General features: G+C 36.2%; 1 pseudogene across 1 annotated transcript in view; it reads left to right on the top strand.

Moving 5' to 3' along the window:
• Window positions 1-15,406, top strand: part of LOC147495511 (protein SEH1-like) — a 69,224-nt pseudogene extending 53,818 nt beyond the window's left edge. The window contains exons 10-11 of the transcript XR_015197535.1: window positions 14,830-14,956; window positions 15,172-15,406. The product of XR_015197535.1 is annotated as a protein SEH1-like (transcript). The remainder of the gene's footprint in view (window positions 1-14,829; window positions 14,957-15,171) is intronic.
• Window positions 15,407-18,798: the final 3,392 nt, after the last annotated feature.

Here is an 18,798-nt window from a genome sequence, read left to right as displayed (position 1 = left end):
TCTTCAAAGTCTGCAATAGTTTGGTCTTCCAGGAACACAACATCTCGACTTCGGATTACTTTCTTGTTAATCAGATCATAGAGTTTGTAACCAAACTTTTCATTTCCATAACCCAGAAAAATGCACTGTTCGGCTTTGTCATCAAGCTTGGATCTCTCATCATTCGGAATATGCACAAATGCCCTACACCCAAATACCCGCAAGTATCCATAATCAACATCTCTGCCTGACCATACTCTCTCTGGATAATCACTATTTAGAGGCTTTGACGGCAATAGGTTGATCACATGCACGGCTGTACGCATTACTTCTACCCAGTAGGTTCTAGGTAGCTTAGAGTGAGACAGCATGTATCTCATCCTCTCTATAATGGTACGGTTCATTCTCTCTGCTATTCCATTCTGTTGCGGTGTCTTAGGAATGGTCTGCTCATGACGAATCCTATGACTCTGGCAATACTCTTCAAACGGCCCAATGTACTCACCCCTATTATCTGAGCAAATACACTTCAACAACTTCCCAGTCTCTCTTTCCACCATGCTGTGGAATTTTTCGAACACGTCAAGTACTTCATCCTTGGTCTTCAGACTATAGACCCATATCTTTCTTGACACATCATCAATGAAGGTCACAAAGTATGAAGCTCCCCCATGGGACTTCACTTTTATAGGACCACATAAGTCTGTGTGCACTAGTTCAAGGATATTGTCCTTTCTGTGAGATGGGAATCTTTGGAAAGACACCCTGTGTTGCTTTCCTACCAAACAGTGAGTACATGTATTTAAATGTGTACTTTTGATGTATGGCAAGGCCTTTTGCTTAGCAAGAACTTCCATCCCTTTTATGCCCATATGACACACAGTCTTTTGTGCCACGCAGTGGAGGAGGAAGCTTCTTCTTGGCCACAAGATTCACTTTCGCTTTACACAAACTAGCATGTGTTTTGTAAAAAGAGCAAGTTTTCTTCCCTCTGGCTGCTACAATAGAACCTCTGCTCAATTTCTATACCCCGTTACCAAACGAGTTTACAAAGCCATCATCATCTAATTTCCCAGCCGAAATTAGGCTTAACCGAATGTCAGAGACATGTTTTACATCCTTGAGTATCAAGGTGTAGCTAACATTGGTTTCTACATGAACATCTCCAATGCCTATAATCTTCGAGACGCCATTGTTACCCATCTTCACTTCACCATATTCACCACAGCTGTAGGTAGTGAAGAATTCCCTGTGCGGTGTGACATGATATGATGCTCCTGTATCTATCACCCACTATGTATCCTAACATGAGGTACTAAGACAGCACACACCATAATCTGACACAATTCCCACTAGGTCGTCGACTAGTGCGGTAGTATCTCTGCCTGTGTTTCCATTCCTCTGCACCATTTCTTCATGTGTACGCTTATTCTTCTCATCCCTCTTCAATGTTTCCAGACTCATATCTGAAGTGGCCCTTGGTGGCACAATAGTAACATTGCCTCTCTACCTTAGGAGTTCTAGCTTCACCCATAGATTTACTTCTGTCATCACCTCTAAAACGAGATGGTTTTCTGTATCTACCTCTCCCCGTTTTCGCGGACAAGGATCTCTCGAGCAGAGGAGCTGCCTTTTGAACTCCTTCTAGTCTCCTCATTCAACAAAGACGCGGTAGCCATCTCCATGGTAACAATTCCATCCTTGGCTGCTCCGTGTAGAGAGACTGCTAATGTCTCCTAACTTTTGGGTAGAGAACCTAATAGAAATAAAGCCTCAACTTCGTCTCCCAAATTAATCTTCATCAAATGCATCTTATTGATGATATTCTGTACTTCGCTAAGATGCTCAGACATTAAAGAACCTTCTTGGTACTTCGTGTCGGCAAACTTCTTAACGACCAGCATTTTGTTTCCGCCCGACTTCCTTTCATAAAGGTCTTCGAGTTTCTTTCACAAGCCAAAAGCTGTAGTCTTTTAGAATACATGGTGAAAAACATTGTTGTCAATCCACTGTTGAATGTACCCAATTGCTTTTCTATCAAGCTTGTTCCACTTAGTTGCAGCCACCGCTTCCAGTTTTTCTCCTCCATTCTCAATGGGTTGTGCCAAGTCCTTGCAATAAAGCAAGTCTTCCATCTTGGCTTTCCAAATAGTGTAGTTCTTCCTATTCAGACTCGTCATGCGAGTGTTCATGGAATGGTCCATTTCTACAAGTTATTTAAACTCAAATCTTCTCTCAGGAGTTTTGTCAAACACCTTCTGACCAAGATTTGGATAACCCTTAGCTTAATCTAACCAAGGCTCCGATACCACTTGTTGGGGTTTATACCAATACCAATCGATTCTCCCACTACACAGATAACTTGTATTTGAACACAATTCAACTCCAGACAAATTCTAAATATCAACTATAACCTATGCTAACATGCCCAACTCGCTAAACAACTATTAACAACATATAATAATGTAAAGCAAAATTAAACGCATACCACAACACAAAGATATACCATGGTTCGGTCAATGGTGCCTACTTCCACAAGAGCTAGTTTTTTATAAAGTGGGAAGGAAGATTACAATCTCTCCTTTCAGTCTCTCACCTTACTAGATCACTCCTCTCTCTTTACAGGATTGTCTCTCTATAAAGGTTGTCTCTCAATCTTGATTGCTTTCAAGATTGGTTTTCTCTCTTTGTTCTTGTGTATTTTCATGTCTCTTATGGGTGTTAGGTTTTGCCAAAAACTCTAACTCTTATTGCAAACTCGCAGTCCACAAAAATAGATTTCTTCTGAAAATAGACTTGGCCCTCGAAAGCAAGAACAACCGAAAGCAGTCGTCGACAAGATCTTGGAGGTCGACCAAGGCATGAGCACGGGCCGCGCCTTGGGCAGGCCTATTATGAGCGTAGGTCGCGCTCAGGCTTATGCACGCAAGCATAAATGCTTTTCTCCTCATGTGAGGGATAACTGCAACACTTTTTCCCATTATTTTGGGCATGCAGTACCTGAATTGTTCCCTAGTCAACTTTAAGATGCAAAACCTATAAGAGAAGCCCTAAACTGTAGCTCCATGTTGTCAATTCTAGGATTCTTCGTTCTGGTACCATGAAGTTTTTAACGCTGAATCAGTTAAGTTCAGAAACATATTGCAGAGCGGAAAAGATACTGAAAAAGGAGAAGTTTGCTAACAACTGGGATCTATTTTGTTTTTAATGTAATTTATTGTTATTTCATAAAGCTAGTTACTGTACTTCAGGTCTTTGTTTAATATGTATCACTGGGAATTTTCAAAACTTCCCTGAGCTTATCATGCTACACCAAAAGACGATACAGAAGCATTATTCTAATGTCAGAGGAAAAGATTAATTATCATATATATAATGGGAAAACCTGGTTTCCTCAATTAGGCCCCGTATTACCGATTTTAGACCAAACTTTTAAATCAAAAGGGTACCCGAAAGTTTCACCCCCTAAATTTTCGGAAAGTTTTAAGTGAAAGGGTATGTTGGTCATTATAGGTACAACAGTTTGTTTTTTGCAACCGTTTATAATCCAAACAGTACGTGCGTCTCCAGTTATCAAAAAAACAAAACAGTGTGTCTCCTCTACCAAATACCAAAATAACAATTTCCGTCCAGTGTATTCAATTCTTCCCAATAAAACGTACGAAGAAGTCATTGAAGATTGAAATTTTCGATTGCCCTATTTTCCCAATTACATGCGCTTCTCTCCACTGAATTCTGCCGATTTCCTACAAAACCGTCGTTCTCATTGTGTCTCCTCCTCCAAAACTATCCAAATAAAACTTTGTAGAAGAAGGTAAGGTAAGTTAAACTTTATCTGTTTCCACTTTGTAGGAAACCACTTTCAATTATCTTGATTTCCTTTTGCAGGCAATCACAAAAAACAGGTTCTTCTTTTTTAAAAACAAGTTCGCTTTTTTTTTCCTCTCGTTTTTGTTGTCGTCTTCATCACTTTCATGTTCCACACGATTTTTTTTTTGTGTGCCTGACTGATAAGATATATCTAAATGGCACTTCTTTCTAACTATCTACGTATATGGGTTTTATTATTAGTACGTGACTGCCCCATAGTTTTTTATTTCACATTTTCATTCATTTATTTTTTTTTTCCATTATCATTTATTATTTTGTTTAGATCAGATTTGTATTTAGAGTGATTTTGTTGTACTTTCAGATTGCAATAGCACTATCAGGCTATCTACAATTAATCCAGGAGTGTGTGTTCTGCGACTCCCATTTTTCAGGTGTGTTCCATTCAATTTTCGTCCTTGGTGATTATCTCGAGAGTTTAGTGCATTCTTAATAAATAAGTGCTACTAATTTATTATTAGGACTGATTCCGTGTGAACCATAATGGATTTCCATAATGTTGTTGCTTCTGTTCTTCATTTTATAGTTGGTATCATTCATTATGTTACATGTTGCTATTTTGTTTCCCGAATGATTTCAGTGTGCTCTATATATAAAATTATGGTCTCTGGATTATTTGTTTAATATAAGATTAATCTTCACTAGGGTGTCTGCTACATACCATTCTTTTGTGGGTCTTTGTATAGCTTTTAAGTGTTGACTCACAATGTAATAAGACATCTCTTTGGTGGATGCATTACTTTTGACATCATTTCAGTTTACCAATCTTAAATGCAACGTAGCCAAAAAGTTCTCCCCTTATTTACCTTTTATAGTCCGTAGCCTATTTAACTTTTTCCTTCGTTTATGGCCATTCACTTTTACATTTATGTTTAGCGATGCTGTTGTTTAGACTAAATTGTTGTCTAAGTTAATCTATATAGTATTATGTCGTGCTTAGTTTCCCTACACAAGGTTGTAATTTTTTTTTTGAAAAATGGCAGCCAATGGGAACATTTTTAACGTTTCATCAATAATTTCAAACGGAATTCACATTTTGTCTATTTTCAACCATCTGCCATGCATTTTGTAGTTTGTTCAAATCGTTCAAACTGCATTTCACGGTAAACAATTGTAGTTCAGTTCAATTCCCAATGTACTGTGATTTTCCTCTCTTTGTTGGTGTCTTGGTGTATGTTCAAGGTTTATGAGGATGAGTCCAATCAAAAGGATCTTCTCCCTCTTAACTCCATCCACTCCTCCAATATTCTTTTTAATGTGTATTTCTTAATATTTTTCTAATGTCACGTATAACGTGTATTTATTATTGCGTGTCTTAAACTGCTATGGATGTGACTGAAAATGATCTCCACACACGTCCCCGCAGCATTTTGATCAATATTGGTCAGATAGTGGTGACACATGGTTTGGCTCAGAACATCCCATTTTAGCTCCAGGGGGAGCTTCTCATTGGAGATGTCGACTGATTTCAGCAGATGTTTAGCATTAGAGGTTTTCCCCTGGAATTATCCGTGAAATGGTTGAATGTTCCGGCGAACTCGATTCAACTGAAGGACACAAAAAGATAAACAGATAAAAAAAATATCCCTCAATAGATTTTGGGAAACTATTCGACTGTTTGGATCAGAATTCATCCCTATTCCCAGCAAAGGCTGGATGTGGTGGCCCCTCTGATTACTCTTCTTCTGGTTTCGGATCGACATCTCTTCTTCTCAGATGATTAGCTAGGTGATTATCTGACCCTTACCTGTTTGTGAAGAGTAGTTGAGTGTAACCCTGTCACATTTCAGCATGCACGCACAGTCACACGATGTCTCTGGCTCACTTTAACTCTCTTATTTCGATGACCATTTTTTGCAGAAAATTGGTGCACATTCTTGCACGTTATTATGCCCGTTTATCTGTCAATTGCTACGAAAGAAAATTGGAGTGCGAGAAATAAATTATCGCTTTTGTGTTGTTACAAGGATGAATTTTTAAAAATCTTTAGATGTGCATGTCATGAAGAACTTGAAGTTATCTTAAAACACTACATTTGCAAGGACAGCGGTAGATGATTGCTTTTACTTTTGAACTTATAATAAAATACCAATAGCTTCACTGTGTATCTTTGGACTCACCCATATTCCAGGCTTATTCTGTTTAGCTTAGCGTGAGAAGTTACTTGATGATCATATGTATTGTTGATTCAATAGTGTCTATTGTTGCTAAATTATACTTTGCGGCAGGGAGCCACGTGGCTTTGGTTTTGTTCCATATGTGGCTCCTAATGATGCTGCAGAAGTGAACTATCAAATGGATGGACAAGTTTTTCATGGCCGGGAGCAGACAGTTGTGTTTGCAGAGGAGACAAGAAAGAAACCTGCTGAGATGAGGGCAAGGGAACGATAGAGGTAAACTTGGGATTTATGCTTCTTTTTAAATCTTTGATACTGTATTTTCCTAGGTTTGTTGCTTTGGTTCATGATTTGTTTGATAAGTGTGTTGTGCAAGAGTTGTGATGTATGAGCAAATAAATGCAAGAAAGTTATATACCCAAATATTGTGATCATATACCAACTATTAGACTAGATTTACGTGTTGGAAGCAGAATTTGGATACTCGCACAGTTGCAAGTTCCAATGGTTGTTTCTTTTTTTCTTTGTATTAACAAGTGATGATTACCTTTTTTTTTTAGTCCGATCATGCTTACCTTCTATTTTACAATCAAGCGATTTCCCAACGAACTAAGCTTTGCCCTTACTGTACACCAAACACAAGGTCTTACCAAACTGCTAATTCATAGTATGTTGCTCCGTGTCTTTGCTGTCAGTCTATAAGATCAGGAGTCTACTATATAAGATGGACACTCATTCTTCTTCGAAACTGAAGTACCTCATAATATGCTGCTCCATGTCTTTGCTTTCAGTCTATAAGATCAGGACGTACTTAAAGTCTAGCCTTCTCGCACGTTGACTCATTTGAACTTAGTATAAATGCTGCAGACACTGTAGCAAAGGTATGGTAACAGGTAAAACCTGTTTTCTGCTGAGAGTCACAAGCTGCCATCCTTGAGTCATTTATCCATGGCTGCAAAATATGTTGCAGTCACTGTAGGAGGTAGAACCCAATTTTCGACAGAGCAGCAAGCTGCCATCCTTTGAGTCATTTATCCATGGCTGCATAATTCTTCTAAGACTTGGAACTCATTCTTTAAGTATCTTCTCATTTTTTTTTACCTATTTCACTCGCCTTTTGGACATGTGAATGTCTCCCAATCTTTTTTTTATTGGGATCAAACAAAAAAAATTAGTTTTGGGCTTGCCTTTAGTTTGGAGACATCTTGGTTTACTCATTCTTGGATGTCTCCATTTTCTCCTTTTGTATTTCTTTTAAATTGATTGTCTTACTTATTTATTACATTCGCGGTCCTTTTTACTTCTTAGGTCGTGTTTGATTAGTTATCTTTTTATTTATAGTCCTACATTATTTTCAGATTCTTTTGTAGATAAATTTTATCACGCTTTATTATCTACTGTTTTGGTTAGCACAAATGTGGCAGAGGTAAAGCTGAATAGGGAAGAAGTTGAGAGAATCAAGGTCTGCTATGAGAGAACTTGAGAGAATTAAGGTTGTGCGATAGGCAGAGGTGAACAAGAAAAACAAGTCCGAAAACTTCTAGATGGTGGATTTAGGTTATCTCAACATACAACATGATTATTTGGGTAATTTTCCTATTTGCCTACCCAAACACAATTAATGAAACAAGTGGGTCTGAATTTTCACATTTCATTTTGAAAATACAAACATTATTCATACATAATTGCTAGGAAAAACAAATACCAAAATATGTTTTGTACCAAGATCTTCAGATATGGCTGCACTAGGCCTTGAGACCTTTGGTGAGGCACTTTGATTATGGTGGCTTAATCTCAAGACTTCTTCAAAAGCCTAAAATGTTCCCCCACAAATATAATCGGACAATATCTATAGACATTTAAACAAATCAATAAAAACTAGAGAATTGCCATGGCCTTATTTGTTCTTGCTGCTCCTCGCCTACCATATGTGTGTGGAGTCTTTAAAGCCTCTCTTGCAGACTTGCCCTTACTGCGACGAGCCTGTGCATTTGGTGTTGACTGGTTGCCAACAAATATAACCCAGTCTTTGTGCCAAACACCTCCTGGACAGTTTCTTTCCAAGACTATATCATATTTATCAAAATGTTTAGACCGAAGCTTGCTCTTGAACTCTCTCCACTGTTTATTAATTCTTTGAAGGATTTAAGTTTTGTAGGTCGAAGAGACAGTATAATCATCCTGTCTTCAAAACACTAGATCAAAAAAAAATATGGTAATTGGAATGGTAAGAGGTCACACTGAAAGAAGCCTGAAACAGACCATAACAAGCTTCCATATCATAACCTTGATTTGGTCAGGGACATCGAAATTGGACAGTGTTTTCGCGTCACTGAACTTAGGTAGCAAACGAAGGATATTGAGCCTTCCCCAACAGGTTGTCCATCGCGTTGAAATGAACCATTTTCTATGGCTTGGAGAAACCTAAGATAACAATAAAAATCAGACAGTAGCCAGAACCTTTCTTTCCAAGCTCTAGAAATCCTCAAACCCCTTCGTATAATGACCTTAGATTACACTATCTATCAACATCACATCCAGCCACAAGAAGTTTTAAAATATATATAAATAGAATTAAGAAGCCTTCCAACATGAATAGGGTGTTGTTGAAAGAGGCCATCTACACCCTACGTTGATGCATTTTACATCTACTATCATTTGTTACTGGTTTACACATTTTATATTTATTTTGTTGTTTTCTTTCTCCTACTGTCTCTTTTTTCTATTGTTGTTAAGTTGGAAATTTTAGTTATGAATCCATTTATGGTATGTGCTCAAAATCAGGATCTTAACACACCTGTTGATGGTTTCAATCATCTCAATTACAAATGTAATCCAGGAGACTCATATAAGCGTTCTTTCAATACTGCGTCAGAGTCACTTAAGTTAAAGCCTCCTGTTGTAGATTTAAGTGATGATGCCATTGAAGTACAACAGAGTCGTTTTCTTCAAGATTCAGATAATAGCACGTCACCATGCTCTTTGCAACCTGGCTCTAAAGTGAGGACTGATGGAAATGAGGATCAACTTTGGAGGAAGGCCCGATGAATTTGTCTTCAAGACTTATTGATGTCAAATTTGGATAGCACAGAGAACTTGGATCCACATCTTCAAGATTTCTGTTTCTTAACAGCCATTTGAAGCTCTTCGGTTTCCAAGATGGTGACTACCAATATACCATCTGATGAAGATGCCGCCAAGATGACAAAAGCATTAAGCAATTCTGATAAAGTTGACATGATCAAATGTATGATTTCCATCTCTGGCGAACAGTTACTTTTTTTTCTTCGAACGAAGGATGGATTTGATCCATATAGTGAAACCACGTGCCCGTTTAAAACTGTTATAGTTATTAATAAAATATTTCAGCTTGATATATATGTAGTGTTTGCAGTTTCTAAAATGGATGTAAGATCATCCATCAATAAACTTCAATCATTATCTAATTTGAATATATATACTTCTGTATATGCTTTAATGTGAATGCAAACACTATGATTGATAGTCTGATGCTAGCTAGAATTGCATTACATCATATCATATATTCTTCAACAAGTTAATGAAACTTCGGTTAGATGACTTGATTCACTAAGAATGTACCCCTACAATTTCTCTCTTGCTTATTTCTTTTTTGTTGTTCATTTAACTGTCTAACAGAACCTTTGTTTGGCATTTGTAGTAGCTATTATAGATGCACTAGCCCGAAGAGCACTATGAAGAAACATGTAGAGAGATCATTTTAGAATCCATCAATTGTGAGAACCACATATGAAGGCCAACATAACCGCCATATCCCGGCGACACTGCGAGAAAATGCTTCTAGACTGCTGGCTAATCCGATGTTCACTTCACCGCCAGGGGTACCAAGTTTTCATCAAGAGCTACTAATGCAGGTTCCTCGCACTAGCTGGGCGAGGATGCTCACTCACAAAGGCGTTCAACACAATATTAGATTTATTTTGTTGTTGCAACTTTTACTGAAATTGGCGAGACCTTTGATTAGAAGCTATTTTTACTTTTGTAAACCATTTTATTACTCGAATTATATTTTTTCACGTTTATTTGTATTTAATCAGTTATAATACATTTTGAAATCAAATTTAAAGAGGTTATTCACTTCAATTATTTAGTAATATTTTCCTAACAACAAAAAATCTTTTCGAAAGCAAATGGTGGATACTTTTTCGTTTTTATCTGGAAAAATTGGGCTGGGCTGGATACAGGGCCCACCAAACTTCTTTGCTACTAGAGTATCTAAGTTATCCTAGCATCTAAGTTATCCTAATTTTATAAGGCAGTTGCTTAACTACATCCCCTTAAAGCCAAGAATCGAGGTTTCAGTTTTCTACATTTGAAGAAATATACATCCTTGGAACCGTTCAGAACACAAATTCAATTACTTTATACGTTAACCGTCCTAACTATCCCTGTAAGAGGTATGATGATCACTATAAATACTGAGAGTCTTGCACTTTCAAATCCCTCTCTTCTTCTGCTGCCTTTCCATTTTCAATTGCATCCTTGCGAAGAACAAAGAACCATATCATTGAAAAAAGGTTTCCTCCTAAATCTTTTCTATTTTATATTACAAGTTTTTCACTTGCTAATTCATTATTATTCCTCTATGCTAATTCGCTTCACTGTACTGTAGGTGCAATTAGATATGGCCATAGAAGAATATGTTCGAGTCTCTGAATTAACTGACAAAACTCTAAAGTGTCAAGTTAAAGTTCGTGTCACGAGAAGATGGACTGTAGGCAGTAAAGACTCGCAAGATAAGCAGAAGAGATTTGATGTTGTCCTAATTAATGAACGAGTAAGTCGTCTGAGTCGTTTGCATTTCCGCACATTAAGTTTTCCATGATATGAAATTGCCTTAATGCTCTGATTTTTTCCCAGGGAGATCAGATTCAAGCAATTGTTCCTAAAAATCATCCAAACACATTCTTAAATGTTCTTCACGAAGGACATGTATATCATATTGAAAACTTCAGTGTGCAAACTAGAAGAGATTCATATCGCCCGAGTCAACATGAATTTATTATACTTATCATATGGGACACTATTGTCAGGAGATCTTCCGAAGCTCACCTGGAAATTCCGCTATACAAATTTGATTTCGTTGAGTTTGACAATGTTAGGCTGCTTTCGAAAGCAAATACGAATCTAAAAGGTAATCAATTGCAACAATATAACTATTTCAATTACTTCAGCAAATTCCATTATAAATAACTATTTCATAAATATTTTGTGGCAGATGCGTTTGGCGCACTTTATGATGCTTCAGAGTTGATGTTTCGAAAAGGACTCATACAGAAATTGTTACATTGCCAATGCCTAACTTCTTATCTTGCTTCCCAATTTCTCATGTGGCATCTTTGGCATCTGGGAATAGCATCACCCTGCAAAAAAGGTTTGCTCATTACTATCTTAGTCTCTTCTGCAACACTTTGCATATATCAAATTAAAATGGTCACAATTTTATCCTTACTACATTGTTTCATCATCGTCTCATTTGTTTTTCATAGTAATCTTGTACTTTTTTTATAATGAAATAGCAATTTGACAACTACACTTTCCAGAGTGATTTATTACTTTTTTGTTATTCCTCCCCTGCTCTGTATTCCTCTGACTTTCAAATTTTATAGGTTTCCTTCGAAATGGCAACGCCGACATATCTTCCTTTATCTGACATTGCAAAAGAATTGCAAGGAAAAACAATCAGATTTGACATGGTCTTGATAGACGATAAACTTAGCCAATTTTATTTGAATTGAACAAATTCCCTTTCTATTATTTTTATTGCAAACAATTACCAACTAATTTTGTATGTTTTGGTTTCAGGGAAATCAAATGCATGCAATTGTTCCAAATAATTTTTATCAAGACCTATACGACTCTTACATTCTTATCTTACAAACAATTTTGTATTAAATAATAATTTCTTGCAAAAAAAAATCGGAGAACAATTGTGGGGGTGGAGAGCCCTATCTACGACCTCTTGCAAAAGTTTGTCAACTACACCAATTAAAGCATTTCGCAACCTAAGAGAATCAGCTTATTCATTTAGCATCACAGGATTCTGGAGAGACATCTTGATGATGAGGAAGCACCAAATCAGGTACCTCCTCTATATCCTCCAAAGGCTGATGGAAAACCACGCAGGAAGATAACCAAGAAAGAGTGAAAAGAAAAATTTTCGGTGGCACAAAAGAGAACAATGAAGATCGAAGGCGTGGCTTGAATCCTTACTACTTTGCAAAGTTTTTTCTCGGTTACTGATTTGAGCTAGAACGGTCGATTCAAGGACTTGGTAAGTGGTTCCACCACCAGAATCCCTCCCAAAGAATATTCAGTCGCAAATGTTTCTCCTAAAGGTAGTGTGTATGAAGCCCTTTGTTGGTGTCTTTATTTGACGTTATGATCTCATTTACAGCAAGTCACCTTACCATTACTCCAAGAGTTACAGATTTACTATGTGGATGATGCACATATTTTTGGATAAGAAATTGGAACCACCTTTGTTGATGAATTGCTAAGTCTAACACACTTGGAAAATCTTCCCATCAGTTTCTGTTACTTGGCTTAATTCCTTAGATATGTCAAATCTGTCAAGTTTAAAGGCTTGAACAATTTCTTTTTTGGTTTAGAAAATGTCAACAAAGATTTCCAACCATTTAAGAAGAGAGGTGTATTTATGTGCAACTACTCCTGCCGCATGCCTTCCCATGCTCTTTCCTCAAGCGGTTGGGTAATATGCTACTCCCTTTGCTGATACTAAAAAAATTGACCCGATAAATTATGCACACTTTTGCAGCTCCACCAAACAAAACATTTAAAAAACCTATATACCACAAGAAACAAACTATTAATAATTTTTCCTAGCCAATATATTTTCTTTTTTCATCTTAACCATCTTTAATTAATCACAATTTTTTTTCTCCCAAACTCTCAAACATCTTGCAATGCTTCTGCTGGTTAGGTGAGATTCGATTGACATTCTTAATCGTGAAACCAATAGATTCGATTGATCGTTTCAAATACAATAAGGTAAAAGTGGTTCTTCTGATTCATCATATACATCTTTTACAATGTACATCCAAAAAATATGAATTTATTACAAACTAACAACTATGAACATTTTTTCAGGACTTTGATTCACTAGAATCTAATGAATTTCCTGAGTTCAATGCACAACTTCAAGAACCAAGTTATAATAGCAGCAGCATCAAGGTAAATTCGAGTTATTTATTCTCATCCCCCCCTCCCTTATTTTATATATTAAGTTTTTTTTTAATTAAATAGTACCTTTCACAAGTACTAAAAAAATTGCTAATTAAAAACAGGCAGCTAGATTCCTCTCCAAATATATTTTTTTAGCACATGAAAAGGCAAAAATGCAAGTGCCTAAAGATGAAGCTGCAGTTGAGAAAACAATTAGCGTCTCCAAATTCATATCCAAAACAATAATGATGTGAATTATTGTACTTACAATTATCATATTATTTGCTCATATTAAATTCTATATCAATAAATCAACTATATGACTTACACATGCAACACAAGTGCCCATTTACTAAGAGTTCCCTCAACACAATTAAACATTTCAAGCCGTAAAGAAAGCGTCATCTCTCTCACTATCGTTCCAATCTCTGTAACTCCCATCAAAAACTTGGTTTACTATTACGAGTTAAAGTTCGTATAAACTGGTTTACCAGCTAGATTGTTTATCTTTATTTGTTCTGTATGATGGTTGTTTTGTTTTCAACATCTTCAAGTTGCATATAAAAGCCACATATTGGTTTAATATTGTTTGATTATTTATTTTTTGCTTTTGAGATAGCTATGTAGGAAATCATAATATGGAACATAAACAATAGAAAATATCTATCGTTTACTTCTTTGTTTAAGCCTGAAACCTACAAAAAAAAAATGCATTTGGAATTAAGTGCTAATAACATTTTCAGAATGGGGACCAATAACCAATGCAAGAATTGATCAAAGGATTGTGCGACTAACAACAGGGTTAAACAGATGAAATTCAGCGATGCGACTGGCATCCATAATTTCTTTCTTTTGACGCCACCTCCAAACAGATAGTTTGAAAAAAAAATCATCACACCATCATTTGAATCATTGAATCTCCATTCACATGAAATAAGATCCACATTCTATTGAAACTTTTTAAATGTTAGTCTTCCCACATAGATATCTTCCAAAAAACTTTAATTTACACATTTAATTCAATCCACATATTATAGCACAAATATAACAGTGTCCAATGTATTTTTCTAATTGTTTCTCAATGTGATCTATCTAAATATTAAAAAAAAAAAAAAAAAAAAATCATTTGTTAGCTACCAACAATTCCTTTCTCTGTCCAAACTACCTGATTATTTAATCACATTAAAAAAAGAACTTATGGATTCTCTAGATATTTTTTGAAGACAATAATAAAAAAATGTTATTCTTCTTGTATTTTTTTTGAGAAATTTTATTCTCCAATGTTAGCAATTATGTTGCACACCATAATATAATATTCTTATATCTTACAGTTAGTACCCTCATATGAATCCAACAATATTCCTCAATCGCATATAAATGCTCGACAAGATCTATTTGCAACATGACACAGCGTATTGAACTTTTTTTCCCTTATTAATCTAAAACATGTTACATATTGATTTTCTCCACCCCAATTTTCTCACCTAGCACGTGCAACGTGCCCGTTTACTAGTTTACATAATGCTCTTGATATATTGTCCATGAACTTGGTCCACCCAGTAACTGATACTCGATTAAATTGATATAACTATACATTCTAAACTTGTTAACTTTCTATCAGACCATATGAGGTAATAGCGGTTGCAACGAGCAAAGGGATTGCAATATGGCATATTGGGCTGATGCCTGACACAGATGGAAAGCTCTCGGTGGAGAAGGTTGCTTTACTCTCTGGTCATGAAGGCGAGGTGATTTTTTTTGAAATAGCATGTTTATGTTCCTCTTACATTCGAAAGATTAATATGGGGCTATGGACGCCACTACTTGTCGTAATTGCCACCTCCCTGATTGTTGGCATTCTTTTGGGCACACAATTGCATTCATTCTACTTCAAAACCTCTATCTTGGAAACAATTTTCAATAATGTTGAAAATTAATTAAGACATTAACCTCTGTTTTTAAGGTATGGCAAATGGAGTGGGACATGGGAGGAATGACACTGGCAACAACTGGAAGTGATGGGGTGGTAAGATTGTGGCAGTCTAATCTAAATGGGGTGTGGCATGAACAAGCTACCCTTGAAACTGCATCCTCTTAGACATAAGAATTGAGTGGGGTATCTGCTGTATCTGTAGTTTGATTGGGGTATCTACTGTATTTGTAATTGATGAATGATGAAATGCCTCATTTTCTGCTTTTGTTGAGTATCACACTATCACAGATCAACAGATGGATCCAAGTATCAAAATATCACTCCTAATTTTCTTTTTAAATAGTAGATTAGTAGTCTGTGTTATGTAGGGATTTTCTAATTTTTTGGCACAATTGCAGTAAATCACTGTTAACGTAAATTTGATAAGAATGTACTTATCATTATTCGTTGTTCTAATTTTCTAGATCCTTTGAATTAGTTCTTCAAAAGATGATTAACAAAGGTTAGGCCTGCTAGACCGTGCACGTCAGGGTGTATTGTGGTCCTTTTACATCAAGTTAGGCAACTTTAACGTGCGCTGTCAGGCAGTATGTTATCTGACATTCTGACCCGGCATTTTATAAAATTTAATTGCAAATGAAAATTGGATTGGCATAATCAATTTTCAGTTAATCATGAACAAAATTACTACAGATTTTTTACTGCAAAATGGATTTGCATTGTAGGATTTGACAGTTAAATTGATAAACAAGCACTTTTACAATTTTACTACAAAAGCATTGAAAATAAAGTCCCTGCTAAAATGATGTGGCCACATCACGAACAGTGGAAACGATCATCCTCGATAGGGAAGGTAGGTTCAAAAAAATTCCTGAAAGAGTGTGCTAAGAGTCTCAGAGCCACATATAAAACCAAACTGTTTTGCCGTAATGCCGTGTGCATGCTGCATAGTTGGAAGTGCTGTGATATTGTGGAAATTTCTACAATAGATGCTAAGAAATTCGGCATCAACTTTCCCTGTGTTGAATGTGCAATCTGCTTACGCTCTCTTTGATGCACAAGTGATATGATTTCTAGGGTTGGCAGAAAGATTCTCAACTATGCCAGTGTGTTCGAAAATGTCTAAAGATTTGATTGTCTGCCATAGCCGAATTTTGATCTATGGTTCTTTTTCGCAATAAGGAATATATATAGCTAGTTCGGAATAACACATTGACGTCGTATTATCGTAATAAAACTATTGCTCTTGTATTAGTAGAGCGGAAGATATATTGGATTAATTTTTATAATTTTTAAGAAACCAACACCCAGCCTCTCCTCAGCACACACACAAAAAGAAAAAAATAAATGAACAAATGTGATATCCCCGATATATCAATCCATTTTATTTCTGTTTTACAAGAATTTGCCTACTGTTTCATGAATGAATGATGGGGTGTTTAACGCAAACAAAAACTGAATTTGATATATATCAGAAATATATATGTCTAAATTTCAGTAGTTAAATATATCAGAAGATATTTATATTTGGCACTTTGAATTACAAGAACATGGAGCATGCCGTTAATTTGATTATTTGGCATTATGTATGATCGAGCGCCGTAAGCATGAGTCAATGCGTCCAATACTCATGGAGTGTTGAAGTCCAAGTCTCCAAGATATGGGACTCATAAACTTTTTGAAACTAAATAAACAAATATACCACCGTCTCCGCAAGAACAACCCGGGTTGTTCAAAGAAGATTCGTCTGTATTAAGTTTGAAAAAGCTTAGAGGCTTATTCCAAGTGACCATCGTAGGCAACTTTACAGAAATCAATATGTCTTTCAAACCCAATGCCTGCAAATCCAACATATTTATTCCTAACCTGACCAGGCCAAAGCAGTGAAAGCATTACACAACCTAGTAAAATATACACGACCCAACAAGATAGCCCACTGGTGAGGAAGGGTCTTGGTGTGTACCTACCCCATGAGGTGGAGATCATGAGGCCATGAGGGGTTTGTCCTCGATCGACAGGCCTGGCTGCCTCGGTGGTGGCCCAAAATTGAAGGTGGAGCCGCACTACCTGTTTCCTCCTCAACTTGAACGTTTGGATTTATGGTTCGATGTAGGTGTTGTCTCAAAATCGTTAATGTCCCTCACCCACAACAACAACAACCTCAAGACTCTTCAATTTATAGCTTTTCCACATTCCTCTCTCCCCCAAAGATTAAACCAACTCACGTCACTTCAAGAATTGATTTTTAATTCCTGCAAATTCCTTGATTTCAAAGCAGAGGAGTTGAAACCACTTACCATGCTTCGCAAATTGCAAATCAGGGTCTGCCCGATTATTACGAGAGAACATAGCAGAGAGGACGACTGGAGCATCTTAGCCCACATTCCCAACATTGAAATTGATGGCAAAGATATTAAAAACAAAAACTGACTTGGGGGGTGTTTATTTTTTTTGGTTTTTGTAATTGCTTACTACTTATTCACATTGTAAGTGGTGGACCACATGATTTTTATTTATTTATTTATTTATTATTATTTTTTATGGTATATTTTTGCTAATTATAAGTGTAAAAAAAATGTAAGTAGCAAAACTTGAGTTATATAAACTTTTAAACTTATAAATAACAAGGCTTATAGTAACAAAACAAAACAAACACCACCTTAGTTGTTGCACGAAAAACAGGTGACTTTTAAACTCTTCAAGTTTGTATTTCGTGCATTGTACTGGCACTGAGAAATTGTAGAAACTCATCTGTGTATAATCACTGAATGGTTCAGACCATCTCCTTGAATGCTCAAGTGCTTAGCCATTGTCACGAGATTAATGTAAGTATTCTAGTGTTTTGCAGAATTTCGTTTTCGGCTCCCTCTCTCTTGCTGAAATGGTAAGCTACTCATTCTCTTCGTTGTTTCATTCCTGCTCATTTCTTACACTGTAGAGTGTATATCACGTTTCCATATGTTACAAATCATGCTGTGTTAGATGATAATTCGGTACAAAATATCAAATGCACTTCATTTCGAGCTAGTCACTTAAATGTGCTGTTGACAAAAAAAGTCGTTTATTATTGTGAAACTTTATTGGTTTGGGTTCTTTTTTATTGTTAGTATTGCCTTTGTTATTACTTATTAGTATTGCCTTTGCGACTGTATTGAGTATTTGGGTATGTTTTGTTTTAGCAACTCTAGCACAATCTTTTACCAAAAAAACTCTAGCACAATATTATAGAAATGTAAGAAATTTGTTAGATGCAAAATGTACTTAAATGAGTTGCAGTTTTAGTATTGGTATTCGAGCTAATGACAATATAACACTCTGTGTTTTATTATTATTTTTTTTTTAATAATAATAATAATGGATAATAGATAAAATAAAATAGGATAAATGTTAGTGGAAATAGGAGACGTGGGTTTACGGGATAAATCTTTTTCCCTATTTCGAAACAAAATAGAGAGTTTTATAGAAAAGAGAGTTTCGAAAATCGCAATTTGTTGGTATCATTGGGTAGGGGTTTTCAGCAGGAACCAAACCGCTGGAGTCAAAGTGGCGGATTAGTGGAGGTTGGTGGTGGTTGATTGGTGGTGGATAGAGGGAGAGAGGGAGATGAACAATGCCGGTTTTTTTGTTGGGCTTGGGCCGAACTAAAAAATGTGGGCT

Source organism: Coptis chinensis, chromosome 6 (genome assembly GCF_015680905.1).
Source record: "Coptis chinensis isolate HL-2020 chromosome 6, ASM1568090v1, whole genome shotgun sequence".
NCBI lineage: Eukaryota > Viridiplantae > Streptophyta > Magnoliopsida > Ranunculales > Ranunculaceae > Coptis > Coptis chinensis.
The sequence above is the reverse complement of the archived record's forward strand: the minus strand, read 5'-3'. Positions and strand labels throughout refer to the sequence as shown.